Below are 26,800 nucleotides of genomic sequence, written 5' to 3'. Positions count from 1 at the left end.
CCACTCGTATAGAAAGGTAGCCCCGCATAGTTGATTAGAGGTTTGAGCAGTGGTGGAGAGCTGTCCGGCTCCCACCAATGAGGTAGTGTTTTCCCCAGTCACTGAGAAGAGGAGCTGGCCACCTCTGGATAGGTAGGAAGCAGGCATTTAAAGGGACAGCACCGTGTTTTGCTCTTGTATACTTATAGTCTGTGTTTGGTGTTCCGTGCAGGGCAAAAGTTTAGTTATTGTTATACATGTCGCACTACACACACTGTAGGTTGAGGGCTATGTCATTTTAGTAAGTGTAGTTGCGTGACATAGGTTTAGGCCCTGCACGGCTGTGTTGTGTATCTCCTTAATGGGACCTGTAGGCGAGTGAGAGGACGAAGAGCAAGAGTGGACACGGTGAGAAATATCTGTGTGTACTGTCTCTCCCTGTTTGTTTGTCACTACCTATCCTTCCTTCCTTCTGGGCGGACGGTGAACCTTGCAACCTAGTGCAAGGATGGATCTTCACCTGGTGTGTGAGTACCGATAGGTGAAAATTCGGGATCTGAGGCCAAAAGTGCCAATGATGATCTTCACTTAAAATCTGAATTTATCCCTCGGTTCGGTAGGGCGTGTCGGTTGACGTGAGGAGGGACGGCACTCACATTGTCTCCTTCCTCCTAGGTCATCGTGTCCGTGTCCTATACGGGAGTTCCAGGACCGTCTGTTCAACACACGGCCTGAAGGTGAGAGGGTGCGACGCAAGGTAAGGAACTGAAGTACACTTGCACGGCAGCAGACACTGCACAGCACCACCTCTTACAGTAGCACAGCTGAGGGGGCAAAGGAAGAAGTAATGTGATCGCTATTTCATCACATTACTTCTCAGTGATTGCTGGGACGGGTTCTGCCACCTTTTTTTTTTTGACAGATTTTAAGTTGTTGTATTTTTCAATTCATGGCATCAGACTCCACCATGCCCCTACATATTCCATAGCCCACGCATGCCGCCTTTAGCATCAGTGCCCCCTCATGATCCTTCTAGCTTTCAATAATCTACCAAGCAGCAGGGCAGGTAGTGTTTCTTACACATGCAGGGCCGGATTAAGGTCTGTGGGGACCCCTGGGCCAACAAACTTGTGGGGCCCCCTATCAGTGATCCGAGTATATATATATTAGGGGTGTGCACCGGCCACTTTTCGTGTTTTGGATCTGGATCTTTCTTCGTGTTTTGGATCTGGATTGGTTTTGCCAAAACCACCCTTCCGTGTTTTGGGTTCTGGGTTTTGTGTTTTGGATCTGTATTTTTTTTTAAAAAAGAATAAAAACAGCTAAAATCACAGAATGTGTTGGTTTTTCTGCTCCTATGCTATTATTAACCTCAATAAACTTAATTTCCACTCATTTCCAGTCTATTCTGAACACCTCACACCTCACAATAGTGTTTTTATGTCCAAAAGGCTATGCTAAGCGACACGAGTGGGCGGCACAAACATGTGGCCCATCTAGGAGTGGCACTGCAGTGGCAGACAGGATGGCAGTTTGAAAAACTAGGCCCCAATCAGTACATAATGAAAAGAAAAAAAAGAGGTGCAAGATGGAATTGTCCTTGGGGCCACCCACCCACCCTTATGTTGTATAAACAGGACATGCACACTTTAACAAACCAATCATTTCAGCGCCAGGGTCTGCCACACGACTGTAGCTGTAATGATTAGTTCGTTTGGGACTCCACAAAACAAGCTGGCAATTAATCTGTTCCTGCACAAACTGGCTCTACGGAGGCAAGATGTCGTCCTCATCCTCCTCATCCACCGATTCCTCACCCTCTTCAGTGTTGTGTACATCCTCATCCTCACAGACTATTAACTCGTCCCCGCTGGAATCCACCACCACAGGTCCCTCTGTACGTTCTGGAGGCTGGTCTCCCTGGAAGAGTTGGTAATTCATTTTTATGAACATCATCTTCTCCACATTTTGTGGAAGCAGCCTCCTATGCCTTTCGCTGACAAGGTTCCCGGCTGCACTAAACACTCTTTCGGAGTACACACTGGAGGGGGGGCAACTCAGGTAAAATAGAGCCAGTTTGTACAGGGGCCTCCAAATTGCCTCTTTTTCCTGCCAGTACAGGTACGGACTGTCTGACATGCCTACTTGGATGCTGTCACCGGTGTAATCCTCCACCATTCTGTCAATGGTGACAGTATCATATGCAGTGACAGTAGACATGTCAGAAATTGTTGCCAGGTCCTTCAGTCCGGACCAGATGTCCAAACTTGGTCCTGCCTGCCCTGCATCACGGCCAGCGGGTTGCTTAGGATACCTAAGTTTTTTCTTGGCAGCCCCAGTTGCGGGAGAAAATGAAGAAGGAGCTGTTGACGTGTCACGTTCCGCTTCAGCTGACAGTGTTTTCACCAGCAGGTCTTTACACCTCTGCAGGCTTGTGTCGGCCGGAAAGAGAGACACCACATAGGCTTTAAACCTAGGATCGAGCACGGTGGCCAAAATGTAGTGGTCTGATTTCAACAGATTGACCACCCTGGAATCCTGGCAAAGCGAATGAAAGGCTTCATCCACAAGTCCCACATGCCGAGCGGAATCGCTCCGTCTTAGCTCCTCCTTCACTTTCTCCAGCTGCTTCTGCAAAAGCCTGATGAGGGGATTGACCTGACTCAAGCTGGCAGTGTCTGAACTGACTTCACGTGTGGCAAGTTCGAAGGGTTGGAGAACCTTGCACAACACAGAAATCATTCTCCTCTGCGCTTGAGTCAGGTGCATACCCCCTCCTTTGCCTATGTCATAGGTGGATGTATAGGCTTGAATGGCCTTTTGCTGCTCATCCATCCTCTGAAGCATATAGAGGGTTGAGTTCCACCGCGTCACAACCTCTTGCTTCAGGTGATGGCGGGACAGGTTCAAGAGTGTTTGCTGGCGCTCCAGTCTTCGGCACTCAGTCGCTGAATGTCGAAAGTGGCCAGAAATTTTTCGGGCCACCCAAAGCGCCTCCTGCACGCCCGTCGCTTTTCAGAAAATTCTGCACCACCAAGTTTATTGTGTGAGCAAAACATGCTGGAATTTGCCCAGATGTAATGCCCGCATAATATTGGTGGCGTTGTCAGATATCACAAATCCCCAGGAGAGTCTAAGTGGGGTAAGCCACTGGGCGATGATTTCCCTCAGTTTTTCTAAGAGGTTGTCGGCGGTGTGCCTCTTACTGAAACCGGTGATACACAGCGTAGCCTGCCTTGGAACGAGCTGATGTTTCTGAGATGCTGCTACTGGTGACGCTGCTGTTGTTGCTGCGTAAGGTGATACATCTACCCAGTGGGCTGTCACAGTCATATAGTCCTTAGTCTGCCCTGTTCCACTTGTCCACATGTCCGTGGTTAAGTGGACATTGGGTACAACCGCATTTTTCAGGACACTGAGGACACTTTTTCTGACGTTTCTGTACAGTCTGGGTATCGCCTGCCTAGTGAAGTGGAATCTAGACGGGATTTGGAACCAGGGACACACTACCTCCATCAATTGTCTAAATCCCACTGCACTAATGGCGGATACCGGACGCACGTCTAACACCAACATAGCAGTCAAGGCCTCAGTTATACGTTTTGCTTCAGGATGACTTCTGTCGTACTTCATCCTCCTCGCTAAGGACTGTTGGAGGGTCAATTGTTTAGTAAAAGTAGTGGTGTTCCTACTTCCTCTCTGGGTTGATGAACGACTCCCAGCAGCAGCAACAGCAGCAGCGGCAGCAGTAGGCGTAGCAATGCAGGATCCTCCGGAGGAATCCCGGATAGGAGAGTCAGTCATGCCGAGACATGGCCTGCAGGACTGCTTCCGATCCTGACTAAGGAGGAAATTGACGAGGAGGGAGTTGACGGTGTGGTTTGCAGGCGCTTGGATACAACAGGACAATGGGATTTAAGTGTCCCTGGACTGCTTACGGTCTTAGCCAAAGTTTCTGAACTTGACAGTAACTTTTTATGAACGCGCTGCAGGTGCCGTATAAGGGAGGATGTTCCTAGGTGGTTAACGTCCCTACCCCTACTTATTTCACCTTTACATATGGTACATATGGCAAGACAGTTGTTGTCCGGATTTGGATAGAAATATTGCCAGACCAAAGAGGTGGAATGTTTGGTCTTCTGCCCAGGCATGACCATGATGGTCTTTTTCATCCCACGGACAACAACTGTCTCCCCCGGAGCCTGATTTAAACAAACCACATCACCATCAGAATCCTCCTCGCCAACTTCCTCCTCAGCGCCAGCTACACCAGTATCCTCATCCTGTTGTACTTCAACAGTGACATCTTCAATTTGCATATCAGCAAGTGGACTGTGGGTGCTCCTTTCAGCACTTGCAGGGGACGTGCAAATGGTGGAAAGAGCCACCTCTTCCCGTCCAGTGCTGGGAAGGTCAGGCATCGCAACCGCCACCACACTTGGACTCTCCTTGGGGATTTGTGATATCTTCTTAGAACGCACAGTTCTTCGCTGTGCTTTTGCCAGCTTAACTCGTTTGATTTTTTTAGCAGGAGGAGGGCTTCCATCGTCATGTGAAGCTGAACCACTAGTCATGAACATAGGGAAAGACCTTAGCCGTTCCTTGCCACTCCGTGTCATAAATGGCATATTGGCAAGTTTACGTTTCTCTTCAGATGATTTAAATGTTTTTTTTAAGGTCATTTTCCTGAACTTTGTCATTTGGGATTGTATGTGCCCTCTACTATGACATTGGGCATCGGCCTTGGCAGACGACGTTGATGGCATGTTATCGTCTATGTCATGACTAGTGGCAGCAGCTTCAGCACTAGGAGGAAGTGGTTCTTGATCTTTCCCTATTTTATTTTTATCGGAGAAAGTTTGGTCCTCCATTTATGTTATATTGATTTGATATATAATATTGATTTGATATATACGTGCGGCTAAGGCGCACACAAACACAGAAAATATTTTTTTATTTTTGCTGGAGAGTAGTGCACTTTGTGGGTTACACCACCCTTTAAGAAATGAGCCAGCCGACTCTTTACTTATGGGACACAGGCGCACGCTTGGCGCTGCTCCTTTCTTGATGCACATGCAGCCACAGTGCACACAATTCACAAACACAGAAAATATTTTTTTATTTTGTTTGGAGTGCACTTTGGGTGTTACAGCACCCTTTAACGGTCAAGCCCGCCGGCCCTTTACTTATGACACAGGCGCACGCTTGGCACTACTCTGTTGATGCACGTGCAGCTACTGCGCACACAATTCACAAACACAGAAAATATTTTTTTATTTTGTTTGGAGTGTACTTTGGGGGTTACAGCACCCTTTAACGGACAAGCCAGCCGGCCCTTTACTTATGGGACACAGGCGCACGCTTGGCGCTGCTCCTTTGTTGATGCACGTGCAGCCACAGTGCACTCAATTCACAAACACAGAAAATATTTTTTTATTTTGTTTGGAGTGTACTTTGGGGATTACAGCACTGTTTAGCGGACAAGCCAGCCGGCCCTTTACTTATGGGACACAGGCGCACGCTTGGCGCTGCTCCTTTGTTGATTCACGTGCAGCCACAGTGCACACAATTCACAAACACAGAAAATATTTTTTTATTTTGTTTGGAGTGTACTTTGGGGGTTACAGCACCCTTTAATGGACAAGCCAGCTGGCCCTTTACTTATGGGACACAGGCGCACGTTTGGCGCTGCTCCTTTGCTGATGCACGTGCAGCCACAGTGCACACAATTCACAAACACAGAAAATATATATATGTTTTGTTTGGAGTGTACTTTGGGGGTTACAGCACCCTTTAACGGACAAGCCAGCCGGCCCTTTACTTATGGGACACAGGCGCACGCTTGGCGCTGCTCCTTTGTTGATGCACGTGCAGCCACAGTGCACTCAATTCACAAACACAGAAAATATTTTTTTATTTTGTTTGGAGTGTACTTTGGGGATTACAGCACCGTTTAGCGGACAAGCCAGCCGGCCCTTTACTTATGGGACACAGGCGCACGCTTGGCGCTGCTCCTTTGTTGATTCACGTGCAGCCACAGTGCACACAATTCACAAACACAGAAAATATTTTTTTATTTTGTTTGGAGTGTACTTTGGGGGTTACAGCACCCTTTAACGGACAAGCCAGCTGGCCCTTTACTTATGGGACACAGGCGCACGTTTAGCGCTGCTCCTTTGTTGATGCACGTGCAGCCACAGTGCACACAATTCACAAACACAGAAAAAATATTTATTTTTTTTGCACTTGGGGGGAGCACCCCTGATGGACAGAGCACCCCCTGGACAACACTACAGCACCCCTCTAGGACTGGGACACTGCACAGGACTTTGGAGTGGACACAGCCCCTATGGACAACTGACTGCACAACACAGTCCAGCCAGCCCCTATGGACTTTGAATGAGTGGACACAGCCCCTATGGACAACAGCAGCGCAGCACAGCACAACACTACACTGCACTACACTACACTGCCCAGCCAGCCCTAACTCCCACCCTCCCTCTTCACTGTCCACAGCCGAGTGAGAAAATGGCGCCGACGCGGGTACCTTATATAGGATCCAAAACCCACGAGACCCGGAAGGCGGGATGATGATGTTTTGCCTCGATTTCAGATCCGAGTCAGGCGGGAAAAGTCGAGCCTGACTCGGATCGGCCTCGGATCGGGGGGGCTCGGGGGGGTTCGGATTTCAGAAATCCGGACCCACTCACCCCTAATATATATATATATATATACTGTGTGTATATATATATATATATATATATATATACAGACGCACACAGTGAGCCCTCCCCCCAACCAGCCCACCAGCAGCACCACACTTTAAGAAAAAAAAACATTAATTAACTCACCCTCTGGGCCGAGGCAATATCACAGCAGCAGCCAGTGACTCAAGGCAGCGCCTGCAGGTCCTGTCTTCGATTCACCTCCGCGGGCTCCAGACTCGGCTGTTGAGGGGGTGGGCAGGAGTGGGGCTGCGCAGCATGACCTCTGACGTCATGCCTGTATTGCTGTACAGTCCTACTGCACAGCCTGCCCACCGGCCGGACGGAGTAGCGCCGCGCTCTGAGCCCAAGTGCTCAGCTAGCGCTGTCCGGCTGAAGTGACAGAGGACTGCAGCGAAGACAGCTAAATGTGGGGATGTATCAATCCTTTAAGGGAAGTCTTGAGGGGGAACAGAGACTTACATTACGTGAGATGTTTAAAAATAACATTTTAATAATAATACATTTCATGCACGTCTAAACATAATACACTATATGATGGTATTCCCAAGTTCAGGGTTGTAATGCAGTTCTATATTTACCTCAGTATTCATATTGTCATTACTGACCACCATCATAATTTTGTTCCTTTGTTTTACCTTGTTATTACATTTTCCACACTTCAACACAATAGGAGCATACTGGACACATATGCCAATTGCTATGATGATGACCAGTATAAGGATCAGGAAGTTGCCTACGCTTGCGATCATTTCCTGGGCCCATTTCCCTAGGCCTGAGTACCATTTTACGGGGATCAACCATGACACCCATTCCTCTACTTTTTCCTCTACTTCAGCCACTGAAGCATTATGGTTCTTCCGAAATTCCCATTTCAGCTGCAGAAATTCATCCATCTTTCGATCTATTACCTCCTTGGGATCGCTGGTATCATTGGTGAAATAGGTGCAACACTTCACTCCAAATTGGGTGGCCAAAGTTACGCAATATCCTCCAGTGACAGCGGTTAAATAATTTAACACTAGCCTGTGTTGCACCAGTTCTTTCTTGTACGCTTGCAATTCTCTACCTGTATACCTGAAGGTGTCATCATACATCTTGGTGATATTATCTATCAATTTAGCAAGACCCTGAATATATCTACAATTTAGTGTACCCCGAGCGATCCTGGAGGGATCCAATGCTACTAAAACTTGAAAGCCAGTTGTCTCACTAATTAACTGAGTGGCTTTATGCAAATCACCAGGTATCATATTTCTTTTGTCTCTATGTTCATACTGTGTGTGAAGATATGGTGATGGTGTGTTTTTATGAATACCGAGCATTTCAACATGTGTGAGGGTCATAACCTCTGGGACTACTCTTCCCAGGTAACACAAACCTTCGGAACTCGGGGAGAGCCACTTATACGCTTTTCTTCCACATATAAAATATACATTATCGGGGAGAACATAAGGAATAGAATGCATCATTATCAATAAACACATTTCCCTTGCAAACAGTCCTATCTCAGGCTCTTCCATCTGGTACATGCAAGTTTCTGGTTGTATTATCTTAGCACAATATCCATCTGGTACCTTACCAATAATTTCTTTGGTGGAACTCAATGTATAACGATACCTAAAGCTTCTCCCATTAGATTTAATTGAGCGTAACAGATCATGATTCGTAGACTCATTATCAGTTCTCAGTGAGAAGGTCATCGTCTGATTATTCCCCGTCACTTCCCAATTCCCTGGTTTATTGGGGTTGGTTATGTTCAAACACAAAACTGATCTAACTGCTTGGAATTGATATAATTTGAAATGAGGTGGTTTGGATGAGAGGAATTTTCCAACCAAGGTTTTCCCTTAATGCTATTCTGAAATTTCCGTGGTATTCAGCAGAAATGGCACCAACCCTACATTATTTTGACCCTGTGGCACATGTGAGCACACCCAACAATCAGTTTTGTTTAAAACTTTGCCTATCATGCTATGATAATCCTCTAAAGGATACCCACCCCAATACGGGTTATATTTAGGTTGGCACCTTTGGATACAGTTTTCATCAACTAGGGACCCACAAAACTCACAAATACAGGAATCTTCAGACGATAAACCTCCACACCGTTCCCGAGTATGCGAAATAACAGCTCTTTTAACAATTACAGTACTAAGATTTGTCAAACACTCCCCTGATTGGCATAGCACTCCTCCTGACTCCACTCCATCAGCACTCCCATCAGCTCCCATCTCCGCTATCGGTTCCTCGACACAGAAACCGGACATTCCCGAACCAAACAGGATGGTGAACACTCTAGAAGAGAATATGAAAATGAACACAGCAGGCCAGTCCATTGTCACAACAAAGACTTGCAAATTTATTTTGGTTCAGGTATCTCACTATGACCTTTTCAATCCTCCCGGAATAAGCTTGCAATCGACAGGTCCACCTTATCAGCCTTGTCTCCACCTTGTTTCTCCACCGGTTGGTTGACCTTTTTGCAGTGAGTGGAATGGACCCAGGTATCTCTCTCAGCCACCTTCAAATATGTAGTACTTGTCAGTAGCACCTGGTACGGACCTTCCCACCGATCAGTCAAACAACCTGAATGCAAGAAATATCTGATCATAACATATTCTCCTGGTGCAACATCATGACAGTTAGTTTCAGGCATTTCATGGGACAACAATTTCAGTTTCTGCTGTTGCTGTTTTAACTGTTTACTCATTGATATAAGATACTTTACAGTTACCTCGTTGTTACCCTTCAAGTCTTCCTGTGGACTTATAATCAAATGAGGTTGTCTACCAAACAGTGTTTCAAAGGGGGACAGATTTAGAGGGGGTCTAGGTGTGGTCCTTATGCTATGCAGGACCAACGGTAATGCTTCTGGCCATCCTAGTCCAGTCTCTGCAATGATTTTACTTAACTTATTTTTAATAGTCCCATTCATCCTCTCTACCTTGGTGCTGGCCTGCGGTCGGTAGGGGGTGTGAAGTCGACTATTGATACCCATCAGTTTTGAAAAACATCACCTGTGAAATGGGTACCCCTATCACTCTCAATAATTTTAGGGATACCATATCTGCATACAAACTCCTGTACTATTTTCTTGGCAGTAAACACAGTATTAGTAGCCGCTGGGTAGGCCTCAACCCAGTTGGAAAATACGTCAGTACACACTAATACATACTTGAGATTCCTGTAGGGTGGTAATTGGATGAAATCAATTTGTATTACCTGGAAAGGTCCATCAGTCGGTGGAATGTGGGATGGTTTGGTAGGGATCGCTTTCCCTATGTTCTTCCTCAAGCAGGTCAGACAGGACATTGCTCTCTTTTCTGCTTGTGAAGAAAAACCCGATGCGCACCAGTATACTCTCACCAATTTACACATACCTTGCTTTCCCAGATGAGTCAGACCATGTGCTGCCTCAACCAGGCTAGGGTAATATGCTTTGGGGGCTACTGGCTTACCTTGTCCGTCCCTCCAGAGCCTGGAGGACTCCTGCCCACATCCCTTGGACTTCCAGATGGACTTTTCCTGGCTTGAACACAAATTTTGCATCTCAATTAGTTTCAGAATATCACCTGTTTGGAAAGACATAGGCCCTGATTCAGAGCCGCTCGTAAGCGGCCGCTCGTTCGTTCTGACCGATGTTCGCACATCTGCTCATGCGTACGTATTGTAATACGCATGCGCGAACCAGTCAGTGCGGCCGAAAATCGTTTGTTCGCTATATAGCGAATGCCTGCTACTTTGAGTGACAAGAGGAGGCGTATGTGGGTGTTAACAGGGGAAGGTGCTTGAAAACGGGGAGTGGAGAACAGAACGCAGGCGTGCTTAAAGGTCAAAACGGGCGTTTTAAGGGAGTGCATAATTAATCCAGCAGCGTCATTGACCACGTCACTTGTTTTTTTTTAACTCAGAACTGCTCGCAAAATAGCGGTTGAAAAAGCCAACCACAAGAATAGCGAGCAGTTCATACGCTGTACGATGTACTAGATTAATCTAATAAATAGCGGACATGACGTATGGTGCGAGCGGCAAGGGGCGTTTTTTTCAAAATTACAACCGCAAGTTTTGCTCGCTCGTTCAGACTTAGAGGCGTGAACAGACCGCAAAGTGCGAACGGTTCATTTGAATTGCCACCCCTTTTTATAAAACGAACGACCGCAAATAGCGAGCGGCTCTGAATCAGGCCCATAATTTGTTCTCACATGTATGGGCTTTGCACTTAATTACTGCCACTGTTTTGGGCAGTTGGATTGCTTTTAAAAGATGTTTTATGTGTCTGGAATGTGCAACTGGTGTGCCTGCTGCTGTCATAAAATTTCTCAGACACCATAGAGCTCCAAAATCGTGCACGACTCCGAACGCATACCTAGAGTCAGTGTAAATGTTAGCAGATTTGCCTGCTGCCAGTTCACACACTCTTCTTAGTGCTACTAACTCTGCCACCTGGGCTGAGTGAGGAGGACCAAGAGGTTCAGCTTCTATGATGTCTGTGTCATTTACAACAGCATAACCTGTACATAATTCACCTGTGTCTGTTTGTCTATGACAAGTCCCGTCCGTGTAAAATGTCACATCCACATTCTCTAAAGGTGTATCACGTATGTCAGGTCTAGTAGTAAAGGTCTGATTTAGATATTCCATACAATTGTGTGTATCGTTATGTCCGCTGAACTCACTTCCCACCAGCAACTTGTCTCCTTCCACCATTTGTACATCATGTTGTACACATGGTAAATACGTTGCTGGATTCAGCGTACTGCATCGTTTAACAGTGATGTTTGCAGGTGCAATTAGAGCTAGTTCCCATTTGGTAAACCTAGCTGAAGAAACATGTCTGGTTTGGGCAGAGTTCAGCAGAGCAAATACAGCGTGGGGAGTGTAGACAATCATATCATGGCCCAATACTACGTCCTCACTTTTACTCACCAATAGAGCCGTTGCTGCTACACTTCTTAAACACGTTGGGAGTGATCTTGCTACAGTGTCCAATTTGGCACTGTAGTATGCTACGGGCCTACTGGCATCACCATGTTTTTGTGTGAGGACACCTGCACCACAACCAGCGGCTTCCGTACAATACAAATCAAAGGGTTTTTCATAATCAGGTATTCCCAATGCAGGTGCTTTTGTCAGACTATTGTTAAGCTTAAGGAAAGCCTGCTCTGTTTCCTCTGTGTGTACGACACGATCGGGCTTTGAGGAAGAAACTAAGGACCTCATTCAGAGTCGGTCAAAGCGGCCGCACGGTCGTACGGGAAAGGGGCCAGATATGCTAATGATTCCTTCGCAAGTTGCGTCCCTAAGTTCAGATCGGTAGCTGGCCGACCAAGGGGAGGAAGCTGCCGGAATTCAAAAAAATAGACCCCCTTCTCGTACGCATTGCACGTCATCTCCGGGCATATAAGGAGTAATCGAGACCATCGGGATCCATCGGAACTGGTCGTAGAGCTTAAGGTTGACCATACCCTCTCTTAAGCTCTACGATCATGTCAGTGTAAAAACCTCCCATGTCACATGTGCCATGACGCTACTTTGTTAATTATGCACTCCCATAAAACCGTATGCACTCCCATAAAACGCTGTTCGCATAATTGGGCACGCCTGCGTTCGGATCTCCACTCCCCCGTTTTCAAGCACCTTCCCCTGTTACCACCCACAAACGCCTCAATCTGTCACTCAAACAACCGACCTGGCTGTGTTCAAGGAGAGAGAAATTTCTGATCGTAGCGACTAGTTTGCGCACGCGCATTGCGAACTTTACGCATGCACAGTATAGCAAACATCGGTAGCGTACGACCGTGCGGCCGCTTCGACCGACTCTGAATGAGGTCCTAAGTCCTGTAAAGGGAAGGCCAAAATAGAAAAACCTGGGATCCATATTCTACAGTATCCACACATTCCCAAGAAGGTACGAATTTGCTGTTGGTTCTGCGGCAGTGTCATGTTCTGTATAGCTTGAATTCTGTAATTTGTGAGATGTCGTAACCCCTGAGTTAGGCAGTGTCCAAAATATTTTACTCTGGATTGGCACGGCTGTAGTTTGTCCTTAGCCACCTTGTGTCCTGTGTGCGAGAGGTGAAGCAACAAAAGTTTAGCCTTTTAAAGTTACCATTACAGGGCTTACGTTTGCCATTAATCCAGTGTCCTGTCCATCCTTGGTCCAAAGTGAATCTGGAATTTGGGATAACATTTGATCTACCTGAGATGAATTTTCATTTACACTGGTAGAGTGATACATTATCCTTTGGGGAGTGTCCAATATATCCCTCACCTCGTGCGCAACTCTCTCTGGGATATCTAGAAATACACCATCAGGGGTGCAATATATGACACATCCCATCTTACATAACAAATCTCTTCCCAGTAGGTTAGTAGGAGCCGCTGCAGCCAGAAGGAAAGAATGCCTAGTATGCAGCGGCCCGATAGTAACCTCTGTGGATTTTGTTAAAGGATAATGTTGCACTTTACCGGTTACGCCCATTGCTGGTACTGTCTCGTTGGTTACCTGTAAATTAACGGGAGATTTTATCACTGACCTGGTCGCCCCTGTGTCTACAAGAAAAGGATATTTAGTACCAGCTACATCAACCATCATGACTGGCTCTTCCCTAGCACCTCCCGTTAACCTGACTATCTATAGACTACAGGTATGACCTGGCCCCTAGTGTTGGCTCCCACTCTCCAATAAAGCATTAACGGCCACAATTGGAGCTGGTGCCTGTTGGACATTTGCTGGTCTCTGTGCATATCCCTTATGGGGATATCTAGGTTTCCCCTGATTTGGAGGTGCTACCCTTTTTGCCGTACTGTTCCTACTTACATGTCCTGGCTGGTTACAATTGAAGCATGTTCTTGGATTGGATGAAGAAAAGGGTTGTTGTGCGAGTTGAGCAGGAGGGGGAAGTGGCGAGTATGGGAAAGGATATTGAGGATAAGGTGGGGGATATGTAGTTTGTGGGTAGTATGGGACTTGTGGTTGTGTAGGATAAGTGGGATAGGGCTGTTTTTGCTGTGGTGTAGGATTAGTGAGGGTGCATAACTGTTCAGGTGCAGGTGTGTGTGTGGGTGCAGGTATGTCTGCTGGCTGTGATGTTACCGTAATTCCTTCCAGAGCTTGAATACTGACGGCCATTAGTTTCTTGATCTGTGTCTCTCTCTTCTTTGAGATGTTTTTATCATGTTCTATGGGGGATTCTATGAGGGTATCTATTGTAACTCCCCTCCAGCCAGGCTGTGAGGTCTGAACCTGAGTTTTTAGGTTCTCTTTAAGGCCATCCATGAGTATGGTGACAATCATTCCCCTGTGGTGAATGCTATCTTTAATATCCTCTAACCCAGTGTACTGGGTGATAGCCTGCAGAGCCCGGTCGCAATAATCTTCTGCAGATTCACTCTCCTTTTGCTTTATGGTGAAAATTTTGTTCCAGTTAACTACTACTGGAAAATGTACACCCAATTGAGTTATAATACGGGCAATGTTACCTTGGTTTACTTGGTCTGTTAAGGGAACGTCACCATCCAATACACAATCCGTGATAAATTTTGTCACGACGATATTGCGTGGTAGACAGGCCCTTAACACCACCCGCCAATCTTTATTGGTGGGCTCATGAGAACTACCCAAATTTTTCAAAAATCTTTGACATTTGGCTAATTCCTTCTTGGGATCGGGGAAATCATTTATGATGGAATTTAGCTCTGCTCTCGTCCAAGGACAATGCATTACCACATCCCTTGTAGGTACAACTCCGTTCACATCCGCATTCCCATTCGGAACAGTGATTGTCCGAATGGGATGCAGACCAGCCGCAGTGATACCTTTGACCTTATTACCTGGCTGGGGGTTTAGGGCCTGATTCAGAGCTGCTCGTAAGCGGCCGCTCGTTCGTTCCGAGCGATGTTTGCACTACTGCGCATGCATACGGATCACAATACGCATGCGCAAACCAGTCAGTGCAGCCGAAAATCGTTTGTTCGCTAAATAGCGAATGCCTGCTATTTTGAGTGACAGGAGGAGGCGTATGTGGGTGGTAACAGGGCAAGGTGCTTGAAAACGGGGAGTGGAGATCCGAACGCAGGCGTGCTTAAAGGTCAAAACGGGCGTTTTATGGGTGTGCATAATTAATCCAGTAGCGTCATTGACCACGTCACTGGGTTATTTTATAGTCAGAACTGCTCGCAAGATTGCGGTAGGAAAAACCAATCACAAGAATAGCGAGCAGTTCATACGCTGGTCGATGTACTCGATTAATCTAATAAATAGCGGACATGACGTAGGATGCGAGCGGCCAGGGGGCGTAGTTTTCCAAAAAACGACCGCATGTTTTGTACGCTTGTTCAGACCTAGAGGCGTGAACAGACCGCAAAGAGCGAACGGTTCATTCGAATAGCCACCCCTTTTTTCTGAACGAGCAAGCGCAAATAGCGTCTGGCTCTGAATGAGATCCTTAGTCTGTTGCTGCAACGTATAGTATTAACAGCTTCTTCCACGGGCGCAGAGGAGTTTAACACTTCCCGTGCTGTTACTGATGGAGATGGTGGCACCACTTGGGCTTGTCGTGGTGTCGCATCTAACATGTGTACAGCATGGGAAACGGCAGACATAACAATAGGCTCATCATCCGCATCATAAACATTTTCTTTATGTTACTTAAGAGAGGGTAGAAATTGCTTGATACATTTTTATGAGTTTTTTCAATGACTGTACCTGCACCCCCATCCACATAAGGTGGTGGTGGTGCGCGTGAACTACTGACAATACCTTCCGCAATGCTACCTTGCCGCACGTGAGTGCCATTTTGCGGCTCGCACGTATTACAATCCAGCGCCGCGGGTGTATTTGCTGGCAATGCGTTTGCAATGCTAGTTTGCGTCGCTTGTGCATTTTTAAGCCACGCATCCCCTTCATGCTGCCACAATTTTAAACATTCATAATATTTTACATTTTTCTCTCGAGAACGCATCAGAGTGATGTGATCCTTAACATTATCCAATACATCTTTATCAAAACTACCAATTCTGGGAAACGGTCTAACACTCTTCATCGTTATTTTAAACCATACGTCACAATACCTTATTGCATAAGTACCGTACTTAGTATGCATAATACGACGGGCCGATCCAAGCGGCGCTTCCATTAGCAGCACATCATTGTCTAACATTTCTATTGTTTGCGTGGCGCCCATCTTGGGACAACTCCTACGTTTTTCAATAAAAATTTAAACTGGTGAAAGATAATTAAGATACTTTCACTTACCTGCGAACGCCTTTGAAAAAGGGTGTATCCGCAAACCCTATGGAGGACTTCTAGACGCTTCCACTCACCTACGGCAGTAAAGGCCGCTTCCGCTCAGCAATCCCTTTTTGACTACCTTTCAACTGCTAGGGGGCAGCTAAGTACCCTTTGTGTTCCAGTTGATTTCGTCCACCCTCTCACCAGCTCACAATCACAATTTAGCCAAAATTATGCGGTTCAATTATAGTGTTCAAATAAGCCTAACAGATCACACACATTGATTACTGAACGCTATAATCATGCTGGGAGCCGAACACTAACAAAAATAACAACCCATACACCTGCTTTGTGTAAAGTAAATGGTAAGCTGCACTTAAGGGTCCTACGATACCCTTAACATTTAGGGCCCGTGTTACACCCTAAACAAATACTCACAGTTACACACTTTTTTCCTGCGCAGAAAAATACACGTTAACCCAGTTATTGGCAATAATTGAAAGAATGTAAACTCAACAGCTTTGTTCAAACACATGGCAGCACTCCCGGAAGTACGTATACGCTATTGTGTGACTAGTCGCATACACAATAATGCGACCACTACACAACCGTATGACTTAATGTTAGCTGCGTATGCAAAAGTGTGTCTCTATTGCATGCGCAAAAATGCAACTCAGCCACGTGCACAATACTGCGACACCCTTTTTAGCGTAAAATACTATCAACAAAGGAAAACAAACTTTTTCCTTTCTTGTCCCTGGATTCTAGTCAGCGTCCCTTGCTCACAAGATAACGAGTAGCGATCTCTCAGCACCAAGTGGTTGCAGATAATACTGCGTGTGGCCACTATCCACCCTTTGGTGAGATATCGATAACCATAGATATATCGTGTGAGTAGGTAAGTGACCTCACTCTACGAGCCCCCAACTAAGGATACTGGATTACTACCTCTATACGCACCTGCCTATAAACCTCTAATATTGACGCAATTTGCGTACGCAGTCATACAGTAAAATAAAGACTTTAGACCTTGAACATGTGTTTCCAAAGCACAAAGTATTATTCAAGTAAAGTACAGTCAGTTACACGCTGTGATCTAAGTACAATTTAGCGCAAAGAATTATACAAACCCAAGATACAGTCATACATACGCACGCGCTCTGGACCAGATCCCGGCATCAGCAAGATAACCTCCGTCTATCAGCAATCAGCAAGAAGGCTCCCAAATGGGGTCACAGCCCACACATTTATACCCTTCCTGAAATAGACAACACAATAGAGAAGTTTGTTGCTGATCCCATTGGTTCCCCATCGTGGTGTGCATGTTACAAGGCATTTAACAGGTTGATTCAAATGGACACAGAACAGCCTCCAACAGCTTGCTGCCTCCGTTTCCCAGAAACAGACAAATCTCAGGTGCACAACTCCAAATGATTAATAATATATATAAATGCAATACAATTTTGCAATCAATAGAGGTTTTTAGCATAATCATGGCCAAGGTTATGGACCTACCCACCATATCCAGGTAACTTCTTTCAGGTAGGTCCCTAACATACTAGGGTTCAAATCCAGAGCGCAGGACTCCCCAAAACTGGCCCAGCCAAGCTGCCCCAGGGCACCACCATAGTAAGAAAAGTGCAGTGTAAAGAGATAGTTAGGAGCAGCTGCAGCACACAGAACAGCCATTTAAGAGCTTGCTGCCTCCGTTTCCCGCCTCGTGCAAATCTTGGCTGTTGGTTTTACAATGTACATTCTGGTGCTTCAAGCCTTTAAGGTCCATAAGTTGCGAATGCAAGTTGCGATCTCCACACCAATGGTACCGGGAAGCTGTTGAGAGAGTGTGGATCAGTATAATACCAAACACGGCTTCCTTATCACGTATTAAACCTTAGATACCAAAAATAGCCTTCATTTCACAGCATTTGTAATAAATGAATAAAACTTGGATCTTTTACTTTATAGCTATGGAACCTTTTGTGTAAGTGTGCATTATGTAAGTATTAGGGATATGGGTAAAGACGCTAGTTAGTTTTGTGCAGAAGCGTGCGCACTAAGCTAATGTAAAGCGTTCGCATGCTGGGCTTTATACATTCGCTAATGTGCGACATTTTATCAGTGCAACTCTGTGTATTAATGTGTGTATGAGGCATGGAAAAAGATGCGATCGCTTAATGTTAATAGTAGCATCGCCATATGTACTTAAGTATGAGTTTAGCTAAAATGGCGCTGAGTGGCCATTCGCAAAATGGCGTCTTGCCGATCTCATTTCCAAAATGGTGTCTTGCAGCCATTCGCAAGATGGCATCGTTTCGATCTTATTTTGAGCTGATCTTGTCTCAGCCAATTATCCAGCTTCGACAGCTCCCCAGCTATTCTCATACACGTCCCTGTGCCCTCCAACTTGCCACAACCCCCACTCACCAACTTTTCTCAAACATGCCCCCTGGCTCAGCAGCATTTATTAAACATGTCCCCCTCCACAGTCTGCAGCTCTTATCAAACATGCACATCCAACCACTGCTCAGCAGCTTTCACACATTGCCCTGGAACAGCAGCAGCAGCAGCCCACCCTCAGCTACAGCCGTACATGGAGATCATCTAGATGCCTTTCACAGAGCCGACACTGACATCATCAGTTATTGTCCATCATTCCCTATTATCCATGTGGATATAGAGGGGTAATATAAACCTGTGCCCGAAAGAATGGGGAGCCCGCGAGGGGACACATTTCTTTGTTTGGTGGCCTCTATGGGCATAGAACCGCACTTCCGCTCTCACCCCACGTCACTTCCAGGTCCTTTCAATGAAGGGGAAATAAGCTCAACCCAGCCACTATGCCCTACACTCGTGCACTACAGCACTCACATGATATAATGCAGCAGCTGGACATTTTCTGCAGGGTATTTAGCATAGCCATTGCCGTGCAGAGCCGAGAGCCGGGATCATCATCCAAGCACCAGAAGTGATGACACCAGGGCAATAGCGGGTGCCTGGCATAGATGGAGAGGAATCCTCAGTGCCCGCATGACAGCTGGCACACAGAGGTCAAGTCTTTCATTGCCTCAGGGAGATCCATCACTGAGTCTTATCACTTTTTTTTGTTTATATCTACTGAGGTAGTGTTACTATTATTATACTGTACCCTGTTATTGAATTAAGCTTAGTTTATACCAGTTCCCACATAGCCATTGTTTTGTGCTGATTCTGTACCTGTTACCCATTTCCAGTTGCTCTTACTAGGGAAGTCTTTCAACCATCAATGATTAACAGCCATTGATGGTTTGATGGCAATGGACAACACTTTTACCATCAATGATGGATCACCGATGGCATGAGAGAGAACCATCGAAGGGCTGCCACTGATGGTTAAAAAACATTGACCATTGATGGTAGAACCATCTATGGGCAACTCTAGCTCTTACATGCTTTTGTTTTGTGGTGATTACCTTGATAACTAGCCTCACTAGATTACAACATAAACCTTAAGGTCCATCTTGTTGATGGAATACATAATTTCATGAGTACTACTTGTTTACCATGCATTCCCTGACAAAAGTATTTCTTAATAGTATAATATTGGAGTACCTGAGCGCTGACTTTGCAGATTTATACTGTATATGTATACAAGCAACCCACCCCAGCATTGCACTGGACCAATTTGACTTTACAGCCATAGTCTTTTTTAATCGAGGACATATACAATTGCCTTGTAGATGACATTAGTTGTTTTTCCACCTGACGCCAACACTAAAAGATTTAGGCCCTCATTCAGAGCCACTCGCTATTTGAGGTCGTTCGTTCTAAAACAAGAGGTGGCTATTCAAATGAACCGTTCGCTGTTTGCGGTCTGTTCACGCCTCTATGTCTGAACGAGCGAACAAAACTTGCGTTCGTTTTTTGGAAAAATACGCCCCCTGGCCGCTCGCATCCTACGTCATGTCCGCTATTTATTAGATTAATCGAGTACATCGACAAGGGTATGAACTGCTTGCTATTCTTGGGGTTGGTGTTTGCTACCACAATTTTGCGAGCAGTTCTGACTATAAAATAACCCAGTGACGTGGTAAATGACGCTGCTGTTTTAATTGTGCACACCCATAAAACGCCCGTTTTGACCTTTAACCACGCCTGCGATCGGATCTCTACTCCCCGTTTTCAAGCACCTTCCCCTGTTACCACCCACATACGCCTCTTTCTGTCACTCAAATTATCAGGCATTCGCTATTTTGCGAGCACATGAATTTCGATCGCACTGACTGGTTCGCGCATGCATATAACGATCCGTACACATGCGCAGTTGGGAAACATCGCTCGGAGCGAACGAGCGGCCGCTTACGAGCGGCTCTGAATCAGGCCCTTAGTTTTGACGTGACACGCAAAAAAAAACACGTAAAGTTGTCATTGAGCAGAACAGTCTCCAATAAGGTCAACTCCAGCCACGTTAGGTGTCTGTCTCTGTGCTTCATTTGTTGCAAAAACAACAATTTGGTTTCAGTAAACAGAGTTAACATAAATTTTTCTGGAGAAACCGAATAATATGTAGTAATTGCTACATGGTTTAAAATAAAGGCCCTGATTCAGAGCCGGACGCTCTGACCAGAGCGCTCGCTCTGAATCAGGGCCCACCTCCATAACTATGGAGCGTCCTCCTGGATGCTCGTATAGCTGTGGGTCACCACCCACAGCCTATACGAGCGTGCAGGATGATGGTCGCGAGCAGAAGCCTGCGGCTGAGTTTCTCAACCGCAAGGCCAGGAGTGATTTTGGCTCTATCAGAGCCAAAATCACTCCCACTGACATCACTAGTGATGTCAGTGGGGCCGGCTTCTGACGGTAGGCGTTCCCTTGGGAACTCCTCCGTCTGGCAGGCACGCCCCCGGCACGCCCACCGAAGGGGGCGTACTGTCAATCAACATCGACAGCACGCCCCCTTTGATCAGACACAACGAGCGAAGGAAAGTCCTTCGCTCGTCGCGTCTCGCACATGCGCACGACGGAGCTCCCTCCATCGTGCGCATGCGCAGTGCACACCATCGACCCACTTGCGAGCGGTCAGCCGCTCGCGAGTGGGTCTGAATCAGGCCCAAAGTCCATTGTTGTGATATATCTTTAGCGGTTTTGGCAGCGCAAGCCAAGAAAGCGCTCAGACATCCGTTTTTTTATTGACTTGCTTCACTAAAATCCTCACTACTCGGCTCCCTTTATGTCATACATTAATGTTTTATACACCTAAACCTTCCTCAACAAATGCTCTATATAATAGTGAAAACTGCATCAAAATCCGTCCAGTGGTTCTCGAGATTAGCTCGAACAAACAGACAGATGCCTACCACGGACATTATTTTATACTATGCGATATTGTGTGTGTATATATATATATATATATATATATATATATATATCATCCATGTGGCGGCACTCCTTGAAAGATACTACAAAGACCACTGCTGGAAAATGCAACATTTCAGTGCTTTAATATGCGCTTTTGTCAAGCATAAGGTACAAACATGAATAACACGTACCACATTTATATAGCAACTAGACAGCAAGTGCTCCAACACCATGACTTCCTGGTTCCGAAAACAGAAGTCTCAGAGCCAGGTTGTGACATCATTTCCCCCACCAAAGTGATCGGTTGCCATAGCAACCTACCAACACACAATGTAGTGCCCCTTATACAGTGCCCCCAGTAGTGGCCCCCCTATGCAGTGCCTCCATTAGTATTCCCCCTTATACAGTGCCCCCAGGTGGTTCCCCCTATGCAGTTCACCTTATACAGTGCCCCCAGTAGTGCCCCTTATATAATGCCCCCAGTAATAGTCCCCCCTATGCAGTGCACCCACCCCTATGCAGTGCCCCTTATATATATAGCACACAATAAAAAAAACACTTACCTGAATCCCGCCATCTGCTGCTGTCCTCTCCTTCGTCCTCCTGGCCCTCTTTCACTGCGGGGGCCGGAAGATGGAACTCACGAGTGAGCACCAGGCCGACTTCGGCAGTGGGCGCAGCAGCCAGTGAGAGTCTGTCTGACTTTCATTGGCTGCTAAAACAAACACACCAACTCCGGCAGGGCTATACACTTACTGATTGGTGGGCAGGGGGGGTTTCTGGGCTTCAAAGCCATAGCAGAGGTATGCATAAATTAGGCGTTGCAAGACCCTACGCAGCCTGAGCTCTCACTGCATGCAGGAGATGTAGCAAAGACTGCGGGAGGGTGAGGTCAACCACTAATTGTTACCGATGTTTCCGCTGTCTTGCGAGGTATAGAAGACGCAAGTTAAGGGAAGTGGGTGGTATTGTGTAGTCCTGAGCGTCTACTTATTCTGCTGCGATATGCATTCATTAGCATATTCTCGCAGCGGCCGCGTGCGTGCGCACACTTGCGTTCCTTGCTGAATCAGGCCCTGGGTCTGTAAGCAGCACTGTTTGTATTTATTTTAAAAAAATTGATATGTGTAACAGATATATTAATGATGCCACGATGGTTCAATATGTTACATAAATAGCTTAATATAAGTGATGATATACTGTAATCTAGATATTCCTTTCACTTGCATTTTATAATCACTTATATATTGAGTTAATTTGTACAACATTGCCTTCTGGTTTATTTTGTACAGTAATCTATTTTATTCATGTAAATCAAGTTATAATTGATGTTTAAATGTATCCATATGATAGCTGTAACTCAGCAGTATTGCTATGGTTGGTTGCTTTGTGATGTATATCTCTCCTGTGACATCACAGTGCTTCCCCCTATAGCATCCTGCCTACAGTAATCTGCCAAGATTCAACAGTTACCTGCCTAGAAGCAGGATTAAAGGTAAGTTATTCATAGAAGGATAAGATGTGGGTGGGAAAGAAAAGCAGGGTGCAGGCTATAAGGGTGAGAGGCAAGACAAGGATGATAGAATAGGGAATAACTGTGAGAAGTACATGATATAATGACTAATATAGGATAAAAACTGTATAATGTAGTGTCACATAAATGAAGGGGTTAGTATGGAGAATAAACACAATAGACACTTTGAGTTAATTGTTCTTATTTTGACATTTGCAATGTCCTCAGTAGTTGGAGGGTCAGTATATCCCCTTTATATAGAAGTTATTCCCTCTTTACAGCGACACCAGTGTTATCATTTTATCACTCTGCTTGTTTATCCACTAACAACTTTTTCCTCCTTTTCCCCTTAGACGTCATCGGTTGCTGATATCAGGTAAGTATTAGTGGGTATTAGACCCCCGCCCCGTATCTATTAGTACACCTCTTACTGCCCAGAGGGAAGGGCGATCCTGAAGCCATGGTTCCCCAGAGGTTTCCCCCACAGGGGGTTTTTCCTCTCCTGAGTGCTGAAGGATGACTCTTCGTGAGTCCAGAGGTTGCCCAAGTTTGTGGCTTTTATGCCATTATGATGTTATTCACTTACTACATATTCATTTTATTATATATAGAAAAGTAATATATTAGGCTTTCTCCAGCTAAATGCTGCAGTAAAGCTTTGTTTTAGTTTACTAAATAGACCCCATAACTATATTTTATCATACAATAAAAATATGTTTTACGTATTCACTGACTGAGTCTCCATTATTTACTGGGTGCTACTTTCACAGGGACCTCATATTATATGGGTGTTACTGTCCTGTCCTGCTGGGTCACCTGACCTGCTATATAGCAGCCACACAGGTCATATGTCACATGCAGCACTCAGGGTCATGTCCCTCTTTCATTTAATCAGCAAATTACATTTATAACTGACAGTATCTTTGTTTTCATAAATAAGGTAAAAAAATTGCAGTACAAAATATTATTAGAAAAAGTTTCCATCTTCAGATAACGTTCTAATGGCTTGTCAGTACCCACCTGCAACATCTACTAAGTGATTTGTTTTATTCTGTAGACTAGAATAAATGGACTGTAAGATGGACCCAACACAAATGAAGGCAGAGTTAGCAAATTATTAGCTGTAGTCAGGGTTGTAGGGAAGGCGGTTCAGCATCTGTATTAGCCCATGTTAGTACCACTTGCCAATGTTGTGCCAAAGCACCTGCTGTAATAGATTATAGGTGGGCGGACACCCAGCTGTACCAGCTACCCCTAAGTTTACAGGAGAATGAACTAGACGTCATAACATCCATCAGCTCATCCCCCAGACTGCGCAGTGCAACACAGAGGAGCCCGGCCCCAGAGAGACCAGCGGTGACTTAGAACATGGAGCTTTGGGCGATTGTAATAAATAAAGTAAAGGGAACAAGCTCTGAGCTCAGGTGTGTATGTGGGGTAATAATGATAAGATGAGGAAACAGATGTACAATGTGTACAAAATCTTTACTGGTCTGACAACACATAGGTATAATCTCACATCCTATAATGACTGACAACATAGGCGAATTGATTCCTAAAGTGGATTTGGGCATTCAAATTAGGAATATAGTCTATCTCAGCATATGCTGTGGTCTCCTTATAATGGTAGATGGGTTCATAGGAACTACACAATTGTTCCAATCATTAATTAGACTTATTGGGATAGTAATAATCTGGCAGTAAATTGTCTGATCCTATGAGAAAGTTCAAGAGAAGTGAGTAGAAAAAGGTTTATCCAGGTGTTAAAATCACCTTATGTGGGAGTTTGGTCTTTAGGAAATGTTAATGTCAATTTTATTTTAAACAATACAGGAATACTGCATCCTGCACCTCCTATTCTATTGCTCACCCAGTTGCTAATAATGGATACTTGCTGTGTAGTTTTCTCTGGATCCTGCCATAGATACCTGGCTGCAGAAGTTAAAATGAAGTTGGCCTGATGCTACGATAGCTGCCCCGGCCGGGGGCTCATGCAGTTTTGTAGCTCTTGCTGACTTTAGGTGTCAGGTGATTCAAAGGCGGATCCTCGTGGCGATATAGGGTCATCACTTCTATGGATTCTTCAGTAGCTCTCTTGATGCTGAAGGTCCCAATGGTCACAGCGAGTGCTCAGTCTGCAGAGTGCACACATGTTCCAATATATATCAGGTGTGCTAGGCTCCGCTAGTCCTCTGGATCCACGAGGATGGTGTAATACAGTATAGACATTAGGTAGCCATAAGCTGGTAAATTTCAAGAAGTGTCCCTAATAGGTAGAGATGCAGCACATGAATATTTCCATAAGCCCCAAAACCTCATTTTTGACTGAAAATAAAAATTCCAAAAATTTCTGTTTGTTCATTTGTTTAAAGCGCCAACATGTTTCTGCATGATAAATTGAGTTCTTCAGGGATGTGTCCTAGTATGACCCATGGTCAGATTACATAGGGGTGCAGGTAACTAGACGTATTCCTATTGGTTACATATTAGTCAAACCTTAACATTTGGTTTATGGGTGAATCATAGGTGTATGTATCATTGGTAAGGGTAGTACTATTCTTATTAATAATATATCCAGTTATACAGGTCATGCAGGCAGGGATTAGATTATCACTCATGTATGAGTAAAGCTGGGTACATACACACTGATAGATATATCAACCGTTCCATTGAACGCCCAATATATCTATTGTACATCGGTGGGTGTGTACACCCGATATGTCTGTCTATGATGTCATTCACAGACGTATCAGATGAGCCCTGTAGCACAGCAGATGCCTTTGGGCTGTGAAGCAGCCTCTGAGCTGTGTAGCAGCCTTGAGGGCTGAAAGACTTGGCAAGAAGACGCTGAGGTGTGCTTTGTATCGCCGGGATGACACTAGCAGTTGTACACAAGATTGCATACACAGGACGCTGAGGTGCGCTTAGTGCCACCGGGATGACAGCAGCAGTTGTACAAAAGGTTGCGTACACTGCACGCTGAGGTGCACTTAGTGCTGCCGGGATGATACTAGCGGCAGTACACAAGATCTCATACTCTGACGTGCGACCTGTGGCGCCAGGTTAACACACGCCACAGGACGCTGGGTTGCGCACTCTGATGACTGAGTGGGGTCTATGCCGCCTGGATTACACAAAAGGCAGGAGGCAGGAATGCAGATCGTGCCGCCAAGATGACAAAAGCAGCATTTAGTACAAATTGCGGACCGTGCTGCCTAGATGACACAAACGACAGGAATAATGAAGCTGACTGGATACAGGTAACTCGACTGAATACAGGAGACCAAGCTAGAATCGGAAACACGTGAATTCTATCACCGGCATTGGAGTAGCATTCACAGGAGAAGGTCATGGACGCAGGAGCCAATCCGGGCTGATCACAGAATGATAGACAGGAGGCAGGTGGAGCTTCAGGGAATGTTGGCCCGGCGTTCACCTTGCACAGAATTATTAGATGGGTCGTCGAATGGCCCAAACGACCTAGTGTGTACCCAGCTTAACATAGTAACATGAGATGCTGCACGTTGATGTGCATAATCTATACAGATTATGTTCTGCACTTATGTGTGACACACATCTCTTTGTCATAGTAATGGAGTGGAGTTACTAGTATCACGCAGGGCCACCATCAGGGAGGGACTGCCGGGACTAGAGTCCCGGATCTGGACAGAAAGGGGGCCCGTCCAACTGCAGAGCAGTTAAGCTCCGGGTGCATTTTGAGGGCAACACCGGTCATGAGCCAATCGTAGCTCGCGGGCCAGCAGAAAATTATTAGTGGCCACAGCGTTGGTTCCTAATTGGTTGCCGGTCCGTGAGCTCCAAGTAACTCGCCGCTGGCACTAAATTCAAAATGTCGCTGCCTTCCGGCCCCTGTCTCTGTCCAGGTGAGGCCGTGAGCGGCAGCCAGTCCAACAAAAGCCAGCCAGTGGGGAGAGGCTGGGCCGGGAGGAAAGCAGCCGGGGTAGAGGGAGGAACAGCAGCAGCGGGGGAGAGGGAGCAGCAGCGGCAAGGGGA

The 26,800-nt window shown here is 45.8% G+C and overlaps 1 long non-coding RNA gene across 1 annotated transcript; it reads left to right on the top strand.

Annotated features, from left to right (window-relative positions):
* The first annotated feature begins 303 nt into the window (after positions 1 to 303).
* On the top strand, positions 304 to 23,400 carry LOC148509514 (uncharacterized). The gene is made up of 3 exons (XR_015869424.1): positions 304 to 387; positions 655 to 736; positions 23,140 to 23,400. It is a non-coding gene; the product is annotated as an uncharacterized LOC148509514 (long non-coding RNA).
* Positions 23,401 to 26,800: the final 3,400 nt, after the last annotated feature.

Source organism: Taudactylus pleione, unplaced genomic scaffold (assembly GCF_031769625.1).
Source record: "Taudactylus pleione unplaced genomic scaffold, aTauple2 ptg000322l, whole genome shotgun sequence".
Taxonomy (NCBI): Eukaryota; Metazoa; Chordata; class Amphibia; order Anura; family Myobatrachidae; genus Taudactylus; species Taudactylus pleione.
The sequence above is the reverse complement of the archived record's forward strand: the minus strand, read 5'-3'. Positions and strand labels throughout refer to the sequence as shown.